This window comes from Macadamia integrifolia, chromosome 1, assembly GCF_013358625.1.
Source record: "Macadamia integrifolia cultivar HAES 741 chromosome 1, SCU_Mint_v3, whole genome shotgun sequence".
Lineage (NCBI taxonomy): Eukaryota > Viridiplantae > Streptophyta > Magnoliopsida > Proteales > Proteaceae > Macadamia > Macadamia integrifolia.
This window is the reverse complement of record NC_056557.1, coordinates 24,413,609-24,422,275: the sequence shown is the minus strand read 5'-3', so window position 1 is coordinate 24,422,275 and position 8,667 is coordinate 24,413,609. Positions and strand designations below refer to the sequence as shown.

Here is an 8,667-nt window from a genome sequence, read left to right as displayed (position 1 = left end):
TCGGTTCAATTTCAATAAACGATATCAGTTTGCAATTCACACTCTTACTTTTTCCATGAGATACATCCAAAATACATAATTTTACAACGTCTTCTTGTTATATTAATTGCTAGACTAGATTGTCCAAGCCATAACCATATAGTACAACACTACAACACTACAACACAACAAGCATTCTTGAATCTTGATAACATAAACCATCATCATTCTATTTAACGGTTCAAGGTTCAACCATCATTATTGAACTTGAACCCGGTCCAAGCAGGTTTTCTCTTGCTGGAGCTCCAGGTAATCCCTATATTTCATTCCAGTATATGCTGGTGGATTGGTTTCACTGTTTAACAATTTTGGAGCTAGGCTAACAACTGTGTCCAATGACAGCCCATGGGCCATGGCAAGGGATATCCTCGTAGCTTTATCATTTGCAATTGCTCTATGTAGCACACTCTTGTACTTTCCATTGCTCAATATCTATTACATTTGGCAAACATTATATAAGTAAGGTTTATAAACCAGGTCATCAGGTCATGACTTTTTTTTTTTTTTTTTTAACAACAGGTATCCAAGCCTTCGGCCTTACTAATCCCATTAATCATAAAGGGTTGAATGAGAACCATTCAACTTTCACTGAAAGTATGTGAGTGGCCCCAAGGAGGTAAGAAGAGTCAAACTCAGAACCACACGCTTCCTGAGGCAAAGGTCCCTTATCAACTCAACTACCCCTTAGGGTTTCCAAGTTATGACTCATCACCTAGGTTCACTTATATAATCCAATCAAAGTGGTTTTAAGGAAGAAGGTACCTTAAGATGATCTGCTGTATTGTCAAGGAAAGAGTTGGGAGCGGACTTTACTTGGACCCACTTGCCCTTATGTTGCAGTTGAAGGCCACAAATGTCATTCTCTACGAGGAGGGTCAAGAGGCCATGGTCAGAATGAGGTGGCATTCCCATCGCAAGTTCTGGTTCAGGGCAAGATGGATACAGATTCCCAACTAGAATCTAAAAACCCTTCTCCAACTTCATTGCAGTGTCAACGTAGTTGTCTTCCAATCCCAAGCTTTCAGATATCCCTTTTAGTAATTCCATTGCCACTTCTCTTGTTTCTTGTTGTATTTTGAGGAAACACTACAACAAAGGATGCCAATAAAGGCGATTTTTTTCGCAGTTTAAGGTCTAAAAATCTGTAGCAATAGGCTATTGCTGCGGATTACCTGTGGTTTGCTATCCACAACTACAAGTGTCGTCGCTAATTCTATACCTATGAATTTCGCAACTCAGGGACAGGGTACTCTATAACTGTGGATATTTAACTGTGATTGTTTTCGTAGCAAATCTATTACTGTGGATTTTTAATTGTGAATTTTTTCCATAGTAAATTTATAGTTACAGATATGTAGCTACGAATGTTTCCGCTGTAAATCTATTGCTGTGGATTCCTAACTGCGTTTTTTTTCCACAGTAAATCTATTGCTGCAGATTTTAACTGTGAAATTTTACGCCCCAAAATTTATAACTGCAGTTTTATAGTGGCACATTTTTTGCGCAGCAAAATCTATAACTACGGATTTGCGGAATTTTGTTCCCCATAATTTATAGCTATGATTTTCTAGTGGCGGATTTTTTGTGCAGCAAAATCTATAGCTATGGATTTTAGTTGCAGAATTTTGTGCACTGATATTGTAGCTGTGATTTATAATGGAAAATATTTTGCATAGGAAATACTATAACTGCAGATATTAACTGCAAATTTTAGTGCATCAAACTATAATTACAGATTTTGGCTATGAATTTTTGTATAGCAAAATCCATAACTGTGGATTTTAATTGTAGATTTAATTGTGAAAACTATAGCTTCAACTTATAGTTACAAATAAAAAGTTATAGCAATGGATTTTTTGTTTTCTTGGACCCATATAATCCATTCTATACACAATACATCTAAAATAAAAATTCACTCAATATATAACATGTAACTACTATTTAACATCCAAAATATATATTAATTCATAAATCTTGTTCATCATACAATTATTAAAATTCAAAATAAATCTAAAATAAAAATTACACTCATCATCCGAATCACAATACTTGATACATCAGAAATTCTATCTTAGAAAACTCAACTCCCTCAACAATTTATGTTGTATGCTAAGAAAAACGAAACAACTATTAGACAGCCCCATCTAGGTAAATATATTGAATCTTTCATATTATTAAAAATAACTAAATCTTTTGATTTTCATCTTTCTCAACTAAAATAGTAGTCTATGGGAGAATCTATCTAATAGGGTAAGATTATCCATGTTTCCCTTTATGAAAGTTAACGAATTTCATATCAAAGATGTGTTACCATATTTGCATCTCTTTCTTCCTATAGTTTCCATTTTTCTCTTCCTCAGAAAAAAAAAAAAAAAAGACTTTTTTCTACTCACTCTCACGTCCCTATAGCCCAAAACTAATAGTTTCTTTATTTAGGCCCTCTTTGGTATCATTTTTCTTTTTTAATTTTTGTTCACAAAAATGGTTTTGGCCGCATTTGGTGTCATTTATGGAACTTGTTTCTATTTAAAAAAAATTGTTAAAACACAAAAACCAAAAAGAGATCAAGAGTCATTTATGTGTTTTGGTCAAAAATGATTTTCAGTTATTTTTGCATTAGACTTTAATGAACATGTGCTTAAAGACTCAATATGGAGGGGTAAAGTAGTCATTTGTTTTGTAATTAGAAATCCAAGCCCCTTGCCCCCTCTTCTTCAATCCAAAGTGGAGAAAGAGAGTTATAAGAAAAATGGGTGAAGGAAATCTCTTCACCCATTTCTTAAAAAAACAATTTTGCACTTAGAGATACCAAACTATTTCTCACAAAAAATCATTTTTGTCAAGTAGTTACCAAACCATTTTTATATTTTGATAAAAAATGGTTTTCATTAATGATTTTTGTTAAATAGATAAAAATAAAAAAGAAAAATGATACCAAAAGGAACTTAATTAAAATAAAAAATCAACTTTTTTATTGAACCATCTCTCTCTCTCTCTCTCTCTCTCTCTCTCTCTCTCTCTCTCATATATAGAAGCTAAATATAGTTTCTTTATTAAACTCTCCCACCCTTTACTCTCTCGTCCCCTTCTACATAAGACAAAAATTTCAGTTCAATATTATCATGATTCGAGCAATAGTTTTCGGTAAGGTTTCGATTCTCCTTCTTTCTTTGCCTACTATTTTTCCTTATTTTGGACAATGAATCAAAATTGTTATGCCCCTGTATTCTCACAAGGTATGATTTTCTGTGCTACTTTTATTTAAGAAACCATCCTTTTGGGAGGATGATGCTTTGTGTTCTCCATTGCAAAGAAACTTTTTTTTTTTTTTCATGCAATAGGAACGTGTCTCTTTCTCTATCTCTTGAGTTTCAAAAATGTCATATGCGTCTGTGATTATTCTCTATTTCCTTGAATTCCTTTATTTATTAAGTTCTATATATGTATGTTTTAATCTCTATTTCAGAAATAGGGTACCTTTGTATATGATTTATTCTCTATTTTAGAAATACTCTCTCTCTCTCACGTCGCTTTTTTCGGAGGTGAAAACAACTTCTGGGATGATGCTACCTTGAAACCTGCCATTTTGTATTCCAGGAAAGGAAAATACTCTTCATCTTTCTTGTTTGATGTGACTGGTACATCTCTCTCTCTCTCTCTCTCTCTCTCTCTCTCTCTCTCTCTCTCTCTCTCTCTCTCTCTCTCTTTCTCTCTCAAAGCTTAAGAAATACCCATTTGTTCTTTAGTTGTTCTCTGTTTCTTGAAATTCTTTAACTAGCTAGACTCTCCTTATATGGTTTAATCTCTATTTCAGAATTACAGTACCATTTCAGTCTTGGATCAGAGTGAAGTCCTGTCATCCCTGCCACCATTGTTGACGGAGAACAGTGCCCAACCAGGTTAAAGTTCACATATTAATAATCTCTGTGTATTAATTTTGTTCTCTCCTCTCTGTGTGCAATTCTGGTTTTTTATTTCTATGCAGTTATGGATCAAAGTGAAGTCTCTGTCATCTATCATCGCAGAGAACAAAGGCCAACCATGTGAAAGTTCACACATCAAGAATCTCTATCGGCATCATGATTTTTTTAATATCTTCTGTTTGGGAAAATAAAGGTTTGTATCTGGCTTCTCTTCTTTCTAAGACAAAGATGGTTCATCAATTCCTTTCTTCTTTCTTCGTTATGTTCAAATCATCTGTGCAATAGACATTCATGCTGCTTGAACAGGTAGTATTACATTGTGGTATGCTTTGACTGTTCGTTCCTCGCCTTATATTGCTTTATGAATTTTAATTTCCTTTGGCTGTGTGATTTATTCTTACATCTATGCAAAGCGGCAGAGTATAAAATAGAAATTATTGCTTCCTCTATATTTGGGGTTTTAATTAATTTTCAAGAATTTTTTTTTTTATCCAGTCCTGGAACAGAATGACATCTGAACCCATATGGTTAGCTTCGGAGCTTTTTCTTCTTTTTAATGTATTCACAAAAAAAACAAATGCATTATTGATGCATGAATTGAGAATAACATTTATTATATTATTTGTTTGAATCTGGATACTTTTATCTCTCTCTTCACAATCTTCTTCTCCCTAATTTTCTTTTCTATCACAAACTATACCTCTCTTTCGAATCTTCTCACCCCAACGTATGGCCACACGTGCAATTTTTACTAGTATATATATATATATATATTCTAAGGCCTATAAGCAGAACATCTTCAGCCAGAGGATTGACGCAAAGACAGATCCACAATATCATCAATTAGATCATGAAGTGCTTCCTCCTTTGAATTAGTGCCATGACCACCTGGAGTTGATGGTATATCTTACAGCAAACTCTCAGCAAGAGCCTCTTATGGAAACCATGCAAAGGCTCACTACTTTGTATTGGAGTTAGGAGATACATGCTCACAGTGATTCGATTTAGACCATCAAGTTCAACTTGAATGGTTGTGGTCAAGGATTTAGTTCTTGGGAATATGATACTGATCTGGATCGATCAATTTTATCCCTATTTTCATAAATGAAATGAAATTTTTTATGAATTTACCCTTGATTCAATAACGATACCCGATCTAAGATTGATCCAAGTTCGGTATCTATCACATTGAACTCCTTAATTAATATCCATATCAGAAGTTCTACTTATTACATAACGGATCATCAATCCCTTCAAGCAAACCAAACATAGATTGATCATTATGAGTGATACAACAACAGTATATATAGAAAAACCAGCATTACTACATAGTTTTGGAATGTGGTCAATTTCTCTGACACTTGATAGACATGGCCTTCCAAGCTAAGGCATCTGCACTGTTATTCAGAGGACACAGAATTATGCGTTGGACTCGCACCATTCCTTCAGTGTTGGTGTTGCAATTCCAACTTTACTCATGTAGAAAAGATTTTCTGTTTCATCAAATTTCAATACATACAAACGTTAATTAAATCATCAGCAAGTCAAATCATCAGTCTATATAATTAATTAATTCACAGTACAATTACCAGCATGTACTTCTAGTGTAAAAGCTGCGGTGGCATCAGTAATGACTGATACAGATGGGTAATCCAATTGAACTGCTTCGAAGGCTGTTGCTCTGATACAGTTTGGGGTTTGAACTCCTACAATAGATGATTAATGATCAATCACAAAGGTGAAAATTAATATATATTTAGACAAAGGGGTGGGTGGTCTTGGAGGATATTCACTTCACTTTACTTGAATAATTAATTACCTGTCACAACTAAGCTATTGATGCCAACCCTTTGAAGTAATGAATGAAGTTTGGTACCAAAGAAGGCACTGAAACGAGTTTTAACAAGCTTGTAGTCACCTTCTTGGATCTATAAGCCATCAACTAGTTCTGCACCAACACTTCCCTTCTTAACTGGTGGTGTTTCTTTGTCTTTACCATACAAGTGCAACCTGAAGAGTTCCACATCTCTTCCCAACGGGTCGTGTTCCCGAACAATCTACAATTGATCATGATCAATCAAGAAAAGAAAAAGAAGAAGAATCCAATAAGTAACAGGTATTCTTGTCCCGTGGGTCCAATAATTGAAAGATTTGACCCACATGGTTATAGAGAAAAAAGAAATAGGATACCCAAACAACAAGAATGCCACGCTGCCTTGCAACTTCGACGGCCTTAATCACATTAGGGATAATAGCTTCTCCTCCAGGTACTTGCATGGTTTTTGTTGGTAGAACAAAATCCTTCTGTATTCATTGAAAAGAAGAACATGAAATAGAGAATTTAGATAGCAAATTCTGAACAGGTAAAACTAAGGCTGTGTTTGAAATGTATTTTAGTTCACGTATTTATTAAAAAAAAAAAAAAAAAAAAGAACACGGTTATAGGTTACATTCTAGACTTAAAATCTATTACAAGAATGTATACCAAACATAGTCTAATATTGCTCATAATAATCAAAAAGATCAATAGAGTAATTCCAAAAACTGAAGAAAAGGGAGAAGCGAACATTGAGAAGAAATTGAAAATAAAACCAAAGGAAAAAACAGAAAAGAGAGACAAACCTGCATATCTATGACAAGCATGGCTGTTGTCTTCCAATTCTCTTCCATTTCCTCTTCACTCTTAACTTCACACCCTAACTTTAGAGAGAGAGAGAGATTGCGAAATCAGTACCCTCACTTTAGAGAGAGAGAGAGAGAGCGAAATCAGTGAGAAGGTATTGCCGCATGTCTTAGATTATATAGAGATTGTTCTCATGTTTTTTAATTTTTTTAATTAGAAAGTTGTGTAAAGATTTTGAACAATTTTACACTTAGTGCTCTCTAATCAAATATTATCTACGAAGGGTGGGGCCCTCCTCAACACACCCTGACAAAGTCTCTCTCAATTTTACACTTAGTGCTAACGGGTGCACAACCAAATTAGCTCTTAAATGCCATTTTCAATGTTGATGTAGACTTGAAATTGATTGTGGCAAGGAACACACCATATGATAAAGATTTTTGTTTCATCAAAAAGTGCCAAAATTGGATCCTTGCTAAGCATTCCATTATTATATATCATATTAATTAAGTGAAAGCGGAAATTAAAAGCTTGATATTACATTTCTCAAAGCTCATTAATGATATATTTGTCTTGGAGCATAGGTATTTTTGGGATAATGGCAAATCCTTTTACAAATTCTCTCCACTCCTGATGAAAAGAGAATCTCTTTTCATCCACTTTATTCGACTTTTTGATTAAATTAGAGAAATTTATTCAAAACTAATGAACAATAGGGGGTGAAAGTTAATGATAAAACCTAGAGTCCAATCATATCATATCACCAATGGTGAAGAGATTCTCTCTTCACCCAAGAAACTTAATCCAAAAAAATAATATTTGTTAAAGGGAAGATGGGGTGTTTGTAACTTTTTCATCTTCTTATTGGAGTTATTAACCTGTAATTAACTTATATGGTCATCCTTCATATGGTTTTGTGTGGGGGGGGAGACCCATTCCTTTATGAAAATGCTTATCTTACACAGATTATGTAAGCTTTTGTCCTTTTTAGTGTAGATATTATGTGAACTACTTTACAAGTGATACAACTCAATCAGCCATAGGAAAATAATATATATATATATATATATATAATTTTTTTTTTTTTTTTTTTTTTGAGGAGGAATCATTATTAATTACATCAGAGTGTAATTTCCCACCAATGAGGGGTTGGGAAATCAAATCTTCCAATAGCAGATGTTTAATGAGGAGAGAGAGAAAAGAATCCACTGATGGGACGCGAGAGGCCGTGAATAAGAATCTGCACATTGGCGTCATTATAATCTTTTTTACTTAATTTTACTTAATTTTACATCTAATATATTATATTATAGGTCCGGGATGCCATACTCTCATATGTATGTTCATATTGGTTTGTGATCCCTTGTGAGTGATGACCTGCCTAGCATATATATGTTGTGAGGTCAGCCAAGTCCCTTCATAAATAAATATGTAACTTCTTAAAGCTGAAAATGTCTCAAGACTGTGGATGGCCCTATTAAACACAATCACAATATGGAATTCCAATATGGAACATGGGTGACTAATACTTTTCTAGTGAATTTATTTGCTCCAGCGTAGCGTTATCCATCATAGCCAAGAGAGGATTATCTTCTGACTTTCGTCTCTCTACTCAAAGCATATAGAAAAAGATGGTATTGTCATAAGACCTTAGGATATAGGTAATCTAACTGCTAATTTTGCAACTAATCTTATGGTGATTTGGCAATAATTGGGCCATATCAACTTGATCCATATTATCATATGCTAAGTAAATGTCATGTTACTTTTGATGTATGACGATACGTAAAATTTCAGTTTTCATTAATATTCAAAATGAAAATTTCAACTCATGAATCATAGTGATTCATTTCCAATATGTAGACCACTATCTTTCATGTGTTACAATGAGCAGTCGTTCCCATAATGAATCTAATGAGGTTAGTTCTAATCTTTAGAGAATCATTCCGAATGATTAAATCTGAATCAACCACATCCTCAATTCGAGGGTATAGCCCTTATTGCCCTTAATTCTTAAGGCTCCGTTTATTTAGAAGGGAGTTTGGGGTAGGATTGTATGACACATGGGTCTCACTTGTTGGT

General features: G+C 34.0%; 1 long non-coding RNA gene and 2 pseudogenes across 1 annotated transcript; 1 reads left to right on the top strand and 2 right to left on the bottom strand.

The window, feature by feature from the left end:
* Positions 1-237: 237 nt before the first annotated feature.
* Positions 238-1,809, bottom strand: LOC122072221 (annotated as a pseudogene).
* Positions 1,810-3,493: 1,684 nt separating this feature from the next.
* Positions 3,494-4,103, top strand: LOC122076567. Its single transcript, XR_006139516.1, has 3 exons — positions 3,494-3,677; positions 3,854-3,938; positions 4,025-4,103. It is a non-coding gene; the product is annotated as an uncharacterized LOC122076567 (long non-coding RNA).
* A 1,111-nt stretch (positions 4,104-5,214) lies between these two features.
* Positions 5,215-6,263, bottom strand: LOC122074001 (annotated as a pseudogene).
* Between the last annotated feature and the right edge of the window lie 2,404 nt (positions 6,264-8,667).